The sequence below is a fragment of the Myotis lucifugus genome, unplaced genomic scaffold, assembly GCF_000147115.1.
Source record: "Myotis lucifugus unplaced genomic scaffold, Myoluc2.0 scaffold_288, whole genome shotgun sequence".
Classification (NCBI taxonomy): domain Eukaryota; kingdom Metazoa; phylum Chordata; class Mammalia; order Chiroptera; family Vespertilionidae; genus Myotis; species Myotis lucifugus.
In genome coordinates, this window is record NW_005871336.1 from 1,391,436 (window position 1) to 1,406,296 (window position 14,861).

At 41.6% G+C, this 14,861-nt stretch overlaps 1 pseudogene; it reads right to left on the minus strand.

The window, feature by feature from the left end:
- Positions 1-13,444: 13,444 nt before the first annotated feature.
- Positions 13,445-14,832, minus strand: LOC102439677 (annotated as a pseudogene).
- Positions 14,833-14,861: the final 29 nt, after the last annotated feature.

The window sequence follows — 14,861 nt, forward strand, 5'->3', positions numbered from 1 at the left end:
CAGAAGGCAGCCGATCAATGATTCTCTCTCATCATTCTTTCTATCTCTCTCTCCCTCTCCCTTCCTCTCTGAAATCAAAAACATATTTAAAAAATATTTTAAAAATGTATTACTTTTGTGGGATATTGATAATGGGAGAGGCATGTGTAGAGATAGAGGGCATATGGAAAATCTCTATACTTCTCTCTCAATTTTGCTGGGAACTTAAAATTACTCTAAAACATAAAAGTCTATTTGGAAAAAAAACACACAAAATTCTCTTAGACAGATGTCCTCCTGTGAAGAAGTCAATACCTTTAGGCTATTGTACGAGAATTATTCAGAAACTATTGAATTGTGTCTCTTCAAAAAAGATATGTCCTAATCTTAATCCTTGGGTCAGATGATCATGACTTGTTTCAAAACAATGTTTTTTGCAGATTCAAGTAAAGGATCTTGAGATGAGATCAGTCTGGATTAAGGATGGGCTCTAAATCCAATGACTGGATTGAGAGATTTGATAAATAGAGGTACACAAAGAAAAGATATGAGAAGATTGAGTTAGAGATTAGGGTGATGTAGCTACATGCCAATGAATGCCAAGAATTGCTGGAAGCCACCAGAAGCTTGGAGATAGGCATGGAATAGATTTTTCTTCAGAGTCTTCAAAGAACCAGCCTTGACAATACCTTGCTTTTCGACTTCTGGCCTACAGAACTGTGAGGGAATGCATTGCTGTATTTTATTTTAAGTTTTGTAATTTGTTATCAAAGCCCTAGGAAGCTAATAGATCCATTCAAATTGGCTTTAAAAATAGGAAAATTTATTAGCTCACACAAATACTAGCCCAGAGAAATGGCTCTCTTTGGAGTTGAGTCACTCTACTTGTATTTTTCTGCAATTCTTTCGGAGTTGCCTTCTTCCTTTAAAGCTGCACCTTTATTTTTTTTTAAATTCTTTATTAGTTAAGGTATTACAAATGTGTCCTCATCCCCCCCATTAAATCCCCATCCCCCCCCCCCACTCAAGCTCTCATCCCCCTGTTGTCCATGTCCATTGGTTTGGCTTATATGCATGCATACAAGTCCTTTGGTTGATCTCTTCCCTTGCCCCCTCCCTCCCCTACTTTCCCTCTGGGGATTAATAGTCTGATTAGTTCATTTGTGAAATAGTCGCAGCAGTGGCGAAACTCACACATATAGCTGATAACTTTCAATGAGAGTGAGGGAGAAATAAGAGACTTACTTAAGATTGCTCTCAAAATTCAGGAATAACAACCTTTTCAAAGGACTCATAGATAGATAACTTCCTCAAAATTTATTTGCCCAAATTACGCCATAAACTTTTTTAAAAAATAAATTAAATCCTAGCCAGTTTAGATCAGTGGATAGAGCACTGGCCCTAGGACTGAAAGGTCCTGGATTCGATTCCAGTCATGAGCACGGACCTTGGTTGCAGGTTTCTTGGCCCTGGTAGGTTGCATGCAGGAGGCAACCAATCAATGTATCTCTCTCACATTGATGTTTCTCTCTGTCTCTCCCTCTCCCTTTCATTCTCTCTAAAAATCAATGGAAAAATATCCTCAGGTGAGGATTAACAATAAGAAAAATTAAAATGAAGTTATCTTTAAATCATTCAAACCTTTTCACAGAGAAGGAGCTGAATTAAGACTCTTTAGCACCACAAGGCTGCATAAGAAAGGTTGGCTACCTGAGCAAGATGGCTTTCTGTTAGGAAGAAGGAAGGATCATAGGTGTTAGTTAGGTAAATAATTGTAACCTGAGCAATATAATGCTCCTACCTCATACACAAACTCACTAAGCTGTTTGTCTTTATAATAAATAAATTATCAAGTGACTAGATTTTCTCTGTAAACTTTTATAGCCACACTTTTCTCCCTAATATCTCAAGTTTTTTAAATGTTGCTTCTTTAATGACATTTCTAGTTGACTCTGGTGAAACTACCACACTTGGGAGGGAAAAGATGGAAAATAACATTGGCTTTCTATATTAGAGGGAGGATACATTGCCTATCGTGACATATTTAGGATCATAATTCCTCTACACTCTATATCTTTCTGCCTCCTACCCTCTTAACATCCCTGTCTTCTTTAGAAGATCAGGATGACATGGACTAACCTACATAGAACAATTAACTGATTTTCCTACTGATGCTGAAATGAATATATCACAGTTTTTGTAAACATTTTCCAAGAAGTAAAGGGATGGCTAGGAGAAAGAGAATTATTTTATAATGGAATCTATGAAGAAAGCACTGGGCTCAACATAGTCATTTAATGTTCAATACATTCTTCTAGGAATTTATTCTAATCAAGTTGAAACAACAAGAGCTAATTAATTTTTCGTGTTGCACAGCTAGTGAGCAGCCCATGTTGACTTTGAACCCATGCTCTCTCCAAAAGGAACTCGCACAAAAATTATTATTGCAAAGATTCATTAATAAAATAAATTATTTTTGCATTCATCATTTCTGGTAGACCAAGAGTTATACTTAATATCTAAACATCTGTATGCAAAACAAGCTGTTGTAGTTCAAGTTCCCCAGAGATAAAACTCAAAGTGAGCATTTGTATTCAAGTGATTTATTAGGAAGAGCCTCCAAGGGAAATTAGGGAAAAGAGAAGCAGGACAAGGATGGGTAGGAAGCCACCCAAAGCCATGATAGGTGGCAAAGCATCATAGAAGGCCTTTTGGCTGATGTCCCTGGCAATCTGGATTACAAGATTTGTGTAGGAGTGGCCATGCTCTGAGGCCAGGGACCTGCACTCTCACACCCCAACCTGTCAATCTTCATATCCTTGTCTAAGGTCTGTACCAAACAGATGTCAATCTCCATGCTTGCAGGTCAAAGTGACCACAGTCCCCTCCCACAGGAAAATAGTTATAGAACAAACCATTAACAACAGCTCAAGGCAAGGCCTACAGAAATACAAAAGAGATCCAAGAGGACCTGGATAGATCATCTTCATTGTTGGTTACATCAGTCTTGTACAAAAGGAACATAGTATATGTGTAGGATAGCCAAATCTGGAGCTGTCCAAAAATCTGAATTTAAAATAAACACTACAGCTCTAGCTGGTTTGGCTCAGTGGATAGAGCGTCGGCCTACAGAATAAAGGGTCCCTGGTTTGATTCCAGTCAAGGGCACATGCTGGGGTTGCAGGCTCGATCCCCAGTAGGGGGCATGCAGGAGGCAGCCACTCAATGATTCTCTCTTATCATTGATGTTTTTTTCTAACTCTCTCTCCCTCTCCCTTCCTCTCTGAAACCAATAAAAATATGTTTAAATAAATAAATAAATAAATAAATAAACAAACAAACAAACAAACAAACACTACAGATGTGCTCATTTATCAGATTACTAAACATCTCACAGTGATAGTGATTCTAGGTTGATAATCTGTTCATGGAGAAAAAATCGGACTAAATATGTTTTCCTTGAGCAAAAGGATAAAAGGTACACCCATTTGGGTGAGGAATAATATCCTCAGTGTCCTTAGAATGGAATTGATTTAAGCTTGTCTCTTCACCTCCCAGAAGTTAGTTGAAGGGTCCTAGTTGAGGCATGCTTAACAAAGTAAATGGATCTGGGGCCATGCTTACGATGTACAGTTGCTTTAAATTCTATTCTATAGAATTGTCTGGGTTGCTGGAAATTGAAACTGGGAATTCATCTAGCCCTCTCGATTCCTGTTTTCCTGTCAAATCATTGTGGATAATGCCCCATGGTGTGCTGTTGTAAACGTCAGCTGTTACACAAAGATTGATGCCACACATTTACTTGGAGGTTTTTGTTTTGTTTTGTTTTTAGCAACGTGTTAGCTTCAAATTGAAAAAGAAAATCACATAAAGCTCCTTAATAAATGTAGTGTGGACTTGATTGAAACATAATGCTAATATTATTAAGTGCCCCAGCGAGTCACTGATACAGCACATTGTTGGGATTCACACTCTCTTTCACTGCACAGGGTGTATAAAACACAAACACATTACTCTATGCAAAACATAATGCTCTTTCTGGAACTCTGGTTTTTATGGACTTTTATGACTGAACAATTGATATTTACCTATTGAGATTGGCTTAGAAGACCCTAAAGCTGCCCGGAAGAAGATAAACTATGACTGTTTGCCTATAATATGAGAACAGCAAAATAGCTAAAGGCCTCTTTAAATATTTCTGGTATTAAACCAGCTTGACTGTTTAAAAGTTCAACATTTTACTTTCATATTAAACCGTCTGGTTTCTCTCCCAGTCCTCTTTGGTAAAAAAAAAAAAAAAAAAAAAAAGCCCTATGAGATCTTTGGAGGGAGTTATGTCTTCTGTTCTTACCAAATACATTAAAACTACTTCCTCATCTTATCTGAGATTCTTTATGATTGTTATAGGTACAACCTGCATTCACAGGTGCTAATTGGTGTTCAGTAGCCTCTGATGGGTGACACAGACCAAGTATAAATAAGATATTAAACTAAAGAGGTACTCTTTGTGAATACTTACAAAAAAGACTCTTCTTAATTCACTGTAATGTGACAGGCTGTCTCATTAGAGGGTGAAACTCTCTGGTCCAAAAAAAAATTAATCAATCAGTATATTTGAACACCTAAGAGCAGATAGATCAGAATTGAAGCACTAGAGTTAGAGAACAATTCTTTTACTAGCTGAGAAAAATAACAACAGTAAAAAAATAAAATTGGCCAGCCCTGGTTGGTGTTGCTCAGTGGTTAGAGTGTAAGGCTATGCACGAAAGGATCATGGGTTCAATTCCTGGTCAAGAACACACACCTGGGTTGCAGGTTTGATCTGGGCCCTGGTCAGGGTGTGTGCGAAAGACAACCAATCAATGTGTCTCTCTCACGTCTATGTTTCTCTCTGTCTCTCTCCCTCTTTTCCTCCCTCCTGTTATTTCTAAAAAGCAATGGGGAAAAAAATCCTTGGGTGGGATTAGCAAATAATAACAAAAACAATAATAATAAATGAAATTTCCCATAGAAATATTGACTTATGTGCAAATAAGTGCTACTAATAAATGAGACATCAACAAAACCCAAGTAATGTAGATCTCTTTAGCCAGCAGGTGTTATATTAATTTGATGTGTAAAAGGACTGAATTCACATAGGCAGACGAGGAATGAAGGCATTTTTGGAGGATGTAGTAACGTTACCAAAGGTGAGGTGTTAGGATTTGCTTCTGGGAAACAGTGAACAGCCCGGCTTGGCATAAAGGGATAAAACAGTCATAGAGAAGCAGTGATGGTCAGCAGGCTGGGAAGGCAGGCCAGGCTGTACCTTCGAGGAATCCCAGCAATGAAGGCGGGAACAATAGAAGGCAGCAGGAAAAGAGAAAGAGCAAGTATGAGATGGACCGACTCCATCAAGTCAGCCACAGGCTTTGCATCTACAGGAGCTGAGCAGGGCTGTGGAGGACAGGACCCTGTGGCCATCACTCATGCATAGCATTGCCAGGAGTCAAAGTCATGTACTACACAGGGAGACTCTGTTAAATACATGGGAACAGAGGCGTTACAATTGCGGGTTTCTGCTCCACTCGCTGCCAGAACGGAGACTATCAATTACCAAAGATTCTGTTCTCTCCTTGTGAAATGGGAGCCGATGGGAGAGTTCCTGTTGTGGGCAGAGAGTGGGAGGAGAGGGGGACGGAAGGCGTTCTGAGTAGCCAGTACTCCCACAGGTGGCACAGCCTGGGCTCTTCTGTACAGAAAAGGGAGTAATTAGGCCCAGTGGGTGTTCCATCACAACATGCACTTTCCGGCTGGGCCTGCACAATGCCAGGCGCCCGGGGAGCATTGCTTTATTGCTCTAACTGCTCATTTCGGTTCCATGCAAACTGAGCCCAGGGCTAGTGCATCTCCTAGAGCAGCTGAGGGCATGTTTGTGGTGGAATTTTCCACGTTAACTTTCAAAATTATGTAAAACAGGGGTCTTTATCAAATGTCTTTATGTTCTAGGCCCTTGAGCTACGTGTATAGTGGTGAGAACCTGTTTTCAATAAGTGAGAAGGCAAAGATGAATGGTACTGAACCCACAGCATGAACCCTGCTTTTGGAAGGATTTGTCTGGGTCAGTGATGTGCATTCAAATGACTGCAAATGCCAGTCATTTGAGGAGAGCAAGCCTGTGTTCTGTACTCAGGGCAAATGGTTTGAAAGCCAAGAGACCTCAGTTGTATTTTCTTTTTTTTTAAATAATCATCAGCTAAGCAGTTCCTTCTTCTCTGAGCTTTATTTTACAAATATCTTTCAGTAGAGCTTTGATGAAATATTTTCAAGTGAACTCATATGAAATGAAATAATGCAATTAAAAAGGATAATATGGATATGTATTTGGCATTTTTGTCTACAGCATAAAGTGAAACAGGTTCACAGTGCTGCATGTATATTATATAGAGATAGTCAGAGATAGATGTACCATCATAATGCTATATTTTAAGGAAAACCATCACTGAAATGTAAATCATTTCTTTTATAATGGGATGAGAAAAAGTAGGTGTTACAGTTGTCTATATGAAAAAATATATAATACAAAAAATAAATAATAATACAAGAATAAACTCTGCATTTCGAATACTCACAACTGTAAACCTACTTTTGCCCCACCCTATAGTGAGACTTTGGATCATTTGCTTTCTCTTTTGTAATTTTACAAATGCTTGATTTTTTAAATGCACATGACTTACATGCCTGTAGACTACAATAAACTTTTAACAGATAGACAAAAAGAATGGACACGGACTGGGGAACATTCCCTTCAGTCTATAGCGTCTCACCTACAAGAACTCCAATGACACACAATTATCATTGAAGATGACAAAGGCATTATCCATCTTCTCCAGCACTTTCAGCTTTGCTGCCTGCCAGGCTCAGAGCCAGAGTTGGGAAGGCTTGAATCTCAAAACAGAAGCAGTTCCTGGGAAATGTTTGCTGCATCGGCACATTATCATCATGGCAAACGTGTGTTATTAAACTTACAATATGATCAGAGAATTAGGCTCAGAGCCATGAGGGGGCATGAATGAAATTATAATTTTTTAGTCGTGCTGACAGGATGGGCCAATTTGATTTCAAAACCTGTGCTCTTTCAACAATATTGCTTTACCACTGCCCAGTTTAGACTCAAATAATAAAACGTAAGCAGCAATGGCTCTAGGACAGTGATGGCGAACCTTTTGGTCGGCAAACTGCGGCTTGTGAGCCACATGCGGCTCTTTGGCCCCTTGAGTGTGGCTCTTCCTAAGCCTTAGGAGTACCCTAATTAAGTTAATAACAATGTACCGACCTATATAATTTAAGTTTAAACAATTTGGCTCTCAAAAGAAATTTCACCTCTGACACGTGTGTCATAGGTTCGCCATCACTGCTCTAGGATATGTTTCCCTTAGGTGATCATGTAGGTGTAACTCTGATCATATAGGTGCATAAATTAGAGGAGTATTTTTTTCCTCAAAATAACACTATCTCATCATTCTATCATTTTTTGGGGGGGCTGGAAAAGGTACTAGAGCTGACAAGTTGATGTTAGAAACTTGTAAAAGCAAGAAAATAACCACTAAATTCTATATATTCCCACATCACACAAATGTTTAAAAGCAGAGGTTAAAACTAGATTGGTTTAGCTATGCTAGTGATGCATCAAAATTTAAATAAGCAAACAGACCAACACATACTAGTAAGTAAAAATATTGAGATAGAAAAGTAAGAAAATTTAAAAAATTACAATAAAAATGAAATACCTGCATGTGCTTGATGACTTGGCCCCCTTAGGGTTACATACACTGCTTGGGTAAAGCCTCAGATGGTCTGTGTAGCAAAATTTTGCACCAACATCCACTGAACAAACTTTGTGCTCAGAGATTTTGTACGTGCTCTGTATATAATTTCACAGGAAGCCTGGGTGATAAATTTAGTTATTCTAATTTTCAAGATGAAGTTACAGAGGCTTGAGGAAGTTAAATAAGTATTTTAGGGCTTTCACAAAATGTCTAACTAAAGTTAACATCCTATCTAGTACGCTGTTTTCTTTTCCTATCAGATTGATTTGCTTATCAATTGGTGGGAACAGTATATAAGTTCTGCCTCTGATGAATGTGATTCTATAATAGTACATAAAGGTACAGAGTGGTAGGGGCTTTCACTGTTTAGTTTAACAAAAGTACTTTTTTAGAAAAATTCCTTTTGCTTTGATATGTTTGATTATTGTGTTTAGTTGGCATAAATTAGAGGTTGACAGACCAGGAGATACCCTACACTAACTACCTTGATTTGGATTCATTTTTCTAAATAGACAAAAAAAAAGGAACTTAAAGCTTTGAGACATTATATAATATAATATGACTAGAGGCCCGGTGTTTGAAATTCCTGTACAGGGGCCAGAGGGGAAGCACGTCCCTCAGCCCAGCCTGCACCTTCTCCAATCCGGGACCCCACAGGGATTGGGCCTAAACCGGTAGTCAGACATCCCTCTTGCAATCCAGGAGTGTTGGCTCCTAACCACTCACCTGCCTGCCTGCCTGATCACCCCTAACCACTCTGCCTGCCTGTCTGATTGCCCCTAACTGCCTCTGCCTTGGCCCCAAAGCCACCATGGCTTTGTATGGAAGGAGGACCGAATGACCAGAAGATGTCCAGTCTATCTGGTCTAATTAGCATATTACCCTTTTATTCGTATAGATGCCATGTATAGTTCTCCATTATGTTTAGACTTTGTTATTGTGGATACAAAACATAGGTCATGGTTCCATTAGTAAGTAATCAATGGAAATACTTAGAGTAGAATCTGATATATTGAGTATGTTATTCCCGGGGATGCAGATTTTATTTACTTTTAATTCCAAAAAGTAAGGAAGAAAAAGGTCTTCACTGCTGGGGTTCTTGTCCCAACATCAAGAAGGGTTCAGGAATCTGGAAAAGGCTGTGCATAGATGACATAGGAATCCAGAGACTAATAAAGAGTCCAGAGATGAGATATAATTTTGAAAGGCATTAGGGGTCAGAGGACCTTCAGCTAAAGAAACTGAAGACTGCCTCCATGTCTAGGACCCTTGCTTTTATTACCACAATTTGTCCTAAGGCAAGGTGGAGATAATACACCTCAAAGGGTAAGGTTTCAAAGGGTACAGAAGCATTGTCAGTTTGGGGAATAACCTATAGCTGTTCAGGTGCTTGGCCAGTAGGAGGCAATAACATGTAGATTAAGATGCCCTTTAACTGTCTGGCAGCCACAATCAGTTTCCTATTCAGGTTTGGGGAAATGCCTTTAGCCATTCCCAACAGGTGACTACATATGTGACTCAACCCTGTTGAGTCCCCAAGTCTCATCGACTTTTTGATGAAACTCTTGAAATTATGACATGCTGGAATTGGTCGCCGGCACCTCACTGTTAGCTTTCCAACATAATGAGCACCATTAATTGGTGATGGTGGTGTTTAGGGGGGTGGATGTAGCAATGATAAAGCAAGTGGCAAAAGCTGAAGGCCCTAGGACAGTGGTTCTCAACCTTCCTAATGCCGTGACCCTTTAATACAGTTCTTCATGTTGTGGTGACCCCCAATTTCATTGTTACAAATTGAACATAATTAAAGCATTGTGATTAATCACAAAAACAATATGTAATTATATATGTGTTTTCTGATGGTCAGGCAACCCCTGTGAAAGGGTCATTCGACCCCCAAAGGGGTCGCGACCCACAGGTTGAGAACCACTACCCTAGGAAATCCTCTACTTCTCACAATTGGAGTGTGGACAGAAAATATCTAAGGATTTGCACCGAATTCATCAAGTAAGGATTTTAATTAGTAATGTAAAGAAAAGATGGCTCCCTAGAAGAGATCCCTTATGTAAACCACATGCAAAGTTAAATAAGTCTCATTTGCAATAATGACAACATACAGAACACAGCAGCAGCAGAAAAAATAAAATAAAAGCATCTTTCTTGAATGGCAGTTATCACAGAGCACTGAATGGAGATCTGAAGGCTATGATCATGTTCTGAGACAATTGCCCTTGTATGTCTCAATGTGTGAGTGTTAGGATCAGTTTAGCTCTTTGCTGAGATGGAAAAATTATGGACTTTTCCAATGCTTAACTCCATTTCCATTTTCTAATCCTGGCACTGGGGTTTCTGGCTCTGTTGCTGATTAAGAATCAGCAAAATACAGCGAGACTCACTTGGTTTGTCATTTACTTCTAAATGTATCAGTTTTCTAGTAATGTTGCTTTTCATAGGTAAATGGCTCTTCAATCAAAGAGCACATTTGCATACTTTTCAAATCTCATCACTCTGAAGTAATCATTACTTGATCATAAAATACCTTTCCAAGAACTGAATGACATTGAATAATTTGTCATACAAAACGTATGGAAAATAAGCTGTGTGTCTAAAAGACTTTTTGAAGAGAATATTTTGGCTTTTAATAGATTCCTCTATATCTCCGTTACAGAAAAAATTTGTAGCTTCTGGCTGATGTAATTTAAATATTCTTTAGTTAAATTTCTTTGTGTATGCACCATTTTATTTTCATGCATAATATCATTCTCCAAAAAATGCTTCCAAATATGATAAAAAGCACCCCAACACAATGTTATTTCAAGACTAGATTTTCTTTTATTTTGCACTATATCCTTCCAGGTTAGGGAAAGCCTCCAATTTTAGGCATATCTTAAATATGTACTTGTTTTTAAAGGGCATACTAAAATAAACAAGTAAATAAATAATTTAAGATCACAGATCTTTTTAAGAATGTAAGAGTAAAGTAATATCAATTTGATAGTAAAATGAGAATACCTTATTTTGTTTGTCACAAAACTTCATGAGCATTAGGGTGAGACCAATTCATTCAAGTTTCACTTCTGTATATTTCACTTATTAGCCATATCATATTAAATAATATATGGAAACATTTTTAGTCTATTTCCTGCTATGTAGCAGCAGGACTATAATAGTTACTTCCTAGGTCTGTTAAATGTGTTACACATTTCACAGCACAGAGAAGATACTTAACCCATGTTAGTTTGCTCTCATTCTAAGTCACTGATTAAAGTGTAGAATTTTTTTAACATCTATATTTAGATGTTAGGGACCAAATGACTGGTCAACCAGTTGCTATGACGCACACTGACCACCAGGGGACAGACGCTCATCACATAGGATGGGGCTCCCTCCTGTGGGGATCGGGCCTGTGGGATCAGGTCAAAACCAGCTATCCAACATCCCCCGTGGGTTCCCGGATTGTGAGAGGGCACAGGCCAGGCCGAGGGACCCCACCGTTGCATGAATACATGCACCGGGCCTCTAGTATTAGAACAAAAAACATATTATGTGATACCAAATAGTATAATGTACTCATGGGATAGCGACTCTCAATTGGATTATTAATTTTATGTGCCTCCCCATTGTGGTTTTATATAATTTTGACTTCTAAAGGGAATGTCATTTTATAAGACATTACCTAACATACTGTGTTCAAGTAAGTTTCTGGAAGTATGACAGCACACCTGTTTACTTTGCTTCCTGAGCACAGTGATCATTACATCCCTTCACCCCCTCATGGTCTTTGTTTAGCAAGAGAGAATGTGCACAACCTCCACTCTGACCCCCAAATCTCTTACAGGTGATTTTTTTGTTCTCTTCATGTTGTTTGAAATAGAGATGTCCTTCGTGGTGCTCTCTGAAGGCTGCTATAGCATATAGGGGAGACAGATGGTGGAAGTAAGGAAGTGTAATAACCAGCACTGAAGATGACCCCCCTCCCACATTTTCTCGCCTTTGTGTAGTGTTTTCTCAGATTGAATCGTGGCCGATCTGTTTAACACCGAGGAATGTGTGGAAGTGATGTGTGATTTTTAAGGGTAGGTCATAAAAAGCATTGCAGCTCCACGGCTGTTCCTTGACTTGCTTCTTCTGTCATGGGGACACCCAAGCAGACTGGGGAGAAGCCCATGTGGAGAGAAACTGAGGTGTCTGCCAACGGCTAGCACAAATCCCCCAGCTCTGTCAGTGGGTCCCTTGGAAGTTATTGCAAGCTTTCATCCTCCTTCAAGCCTCCAGAGGACAGCAACTCCGGCATATATCTGCTGCTTTCTGAGAAACTTCCAGCCAATACTGCCCAGCCAAGCTGCTCCCAAATTTCTGACCCACAAGAAATACTAGACACAAAAAATGTGTTTTTGTTAGTGTTATTTAAGCCATTTTAATTTATGAGTGACTTCAACTTAGGAGTATTTTGTTACACAGCAATAGATAATATATCTAGTGACCTGATTCCTAGGTCACTAGAAAATATCCCAATCAGGAATAGTTGCATTGGACTCATTTGAACAAGGACAGGTTTCCATTCTGTAAGCAACTAAAATTTGTTCTAACAATTTGCATTAGCTAATTAATTAACTAATACACCTAGTAGGTAGAGTTCCTTAACCTCTGAACTTTGGACTTACTGACATTTTGAACTGAATAGTTCTCTGCTATGGGAGGATGCCTTAAACCTTGTAGGATATTTAGCAGCATACTTGATCTCTGCCCGTAGCAACCCATTCCCCCAAATAGTTACAATGAAAAATGTCATTATGTATTGCCAAATATCCCCTGGGGTATAAAATTACCCATGGTTGAAAGTCACTGAGCTGGAGAGAGGTTAGCATTATTTTCAGTACTAAGCTAATGTGAACTTGTTCGTCATTAGCCTTAGTTTCCTCATTTATAAAATCAAAGAGGATTAGACAGGTAAAATTTGATCCTGAAAGTTAGCAAGTCTTATCAAACTCTCTCTTACTCTCTATCATGTCAGTATCATAAAATCACCTAGTAATACCACAGAATGTAATTTTTTAAAGGAACAATTGTCCTACCTACTACATTAAAACAGGAAAGAAAACAAAATGTATGTAAATTGGTAATAAATAGGTTAAACTGCATTTGTTCATAGATGGTAAGGTCAGCTATGTAGAAAATCTGAAAACAATTGACAAAAACACTCCTGCAACTAATAAGCAATTATAGTGTGGTTGTGGATACAAGGTTAATATATAAAAGTCAATATATTCTTATATATCATCAATGAATAAGTAGAATTTGAACTTAAATACACAGTACTATTTATATTAGCACTTCCCAAAATGAAACATACTTTTAATATACTACCTGTCAATAACACTCCAGGGTATTTTTCTCCTATTTCTGATCCCAATTCTCCATTTCCTGCTATTTTTGTCCTTTGAAACTTTTTTTGTCATCACTTTCATACAAGTCATTATCTTGGGATCTATTTCAGGGTCATCAAAATAAGATAAGTAGTAAAGAAAGAAAAGGTCTCTACTGAATCTGAATTAGTCATTCTTTCCTGTTATGCCCAGATTTCAAGATTCCCAAGAAGCCACGAGGGAGCCAGCCAGTCCGATGCAAAAGCAAAGAGTCTTTTATTTCAAGCCCGGGCTTGGCTCTCCTACCTTCCTTACTGACGCAGCAGCAAGTGGCAAAGAGAGAGGGGACCGTGGGCCCCACCGACTGGCCAGGTGTGAGTCGGCGTCTCACCACACAGGATGCGGTCATAGTGATGACGCGCACCTCCCCCGACCATCACCGGTTAGTCCAGACAAATCCTGGGTGTGGCTAGCAGAGGCCTCCTCCGGGAAGAAGCCCCTGCTGAGCACATTGCCTTGCCCAAAAGTGGAGGACCCAGGGCAAGATGGAGGGCGCAGTCCCCGCCCCCCCACTGAGAACGCAGGGAGGGGCGGGGGCGCGCATCCACAGGTCCGAGATCTCACCCTTCCACTGAACATGGAGGAAGTCCTCGCCGTCCCCGGCGGGGGAGTCGTTTTGTGTTAGCTCTGGAGGCCTCCCTCCGCTTTCCTGGGGTGCTCTGGGTCTGGATGTCGTGGGGGATCCCCACGCTCCCCGGCTGCGGGGGCTCGCTGTGCCCGGCTACCCGTGAGGGCTGGGAGGAGGCCCCTCAGCCGCTGGGGGGCCTCTGCTAGGAGCAGCCCGGCCCCGCGGTCCCAATGCCGGCCTGGTCCGGGCTCTGCCTGCTGCTCGGGCCCACGCTCTATCACGGCATCGCGGCTCCGCCGTGAGGCTCAGGGCAGCCGCGATGTCCCACATGTGGTCCTGCACCCCCGCCACTGTGCGGTTGGCATGGCGGAGCGAGTAGGTGGTCCAATGGACGCCGTCGCTGGTCTCCCTGTCGCCACAGAAACCCACGGCGATGCCGGCGCTGCACACCAGCGTGGGGATGACCACGCACCAGGCGGTGCAGCAGCAGTCGGTGTCCAGGTGCTCCTCGTTCCCGCGCCGCCGGCAGCGCAGCCAGGAGTAGAGGAGCAGGAAGAGGAGGTTCAGGGCGAGGCAGGCCAGCGTGGCGGCCCCGAGCAGCTGCAGCAGCGCCCTCTGGCAGTCGGGGTCCTTGGGCCGGAACTGGTCACTGGTGGGCTCCCAGCGCAGGCTGAAGTGCGGCAGCCGGTGCAGGAGGTTCACCCACCAGGGCACCGTGTAGCTGACCCCGGGCATGGCGGGCCCAGCTCCTCGGACACGCAGCCACCGCGCAGCTCCCCGTCGGCCCGGGGCGTCGGGTTCAGGGGCCCGCCGACCCTGGCCTGGTCACCCGCATCACCTGCGCACTCCTGGGCCCGGCCCGGCCCGGCTCGGCAGTGCTCATCGGTGCTCTGCTCCGCCTGGCCGCCTGCGTCCGCCGCCTCTTTGTTCGTAGCCGGCCGCACCCGGGGCCTCGCTGGTGCCACCACGTGGGCTCCTTCAGTCCCAGCCCCAGCGGACGAGGCCGCGCACGGAGCACCTGCTCCCGAGAGGGACAGGCTCAGGGCCCCCCAGCACGTGGCCACCACCGCCTCGGAGCTT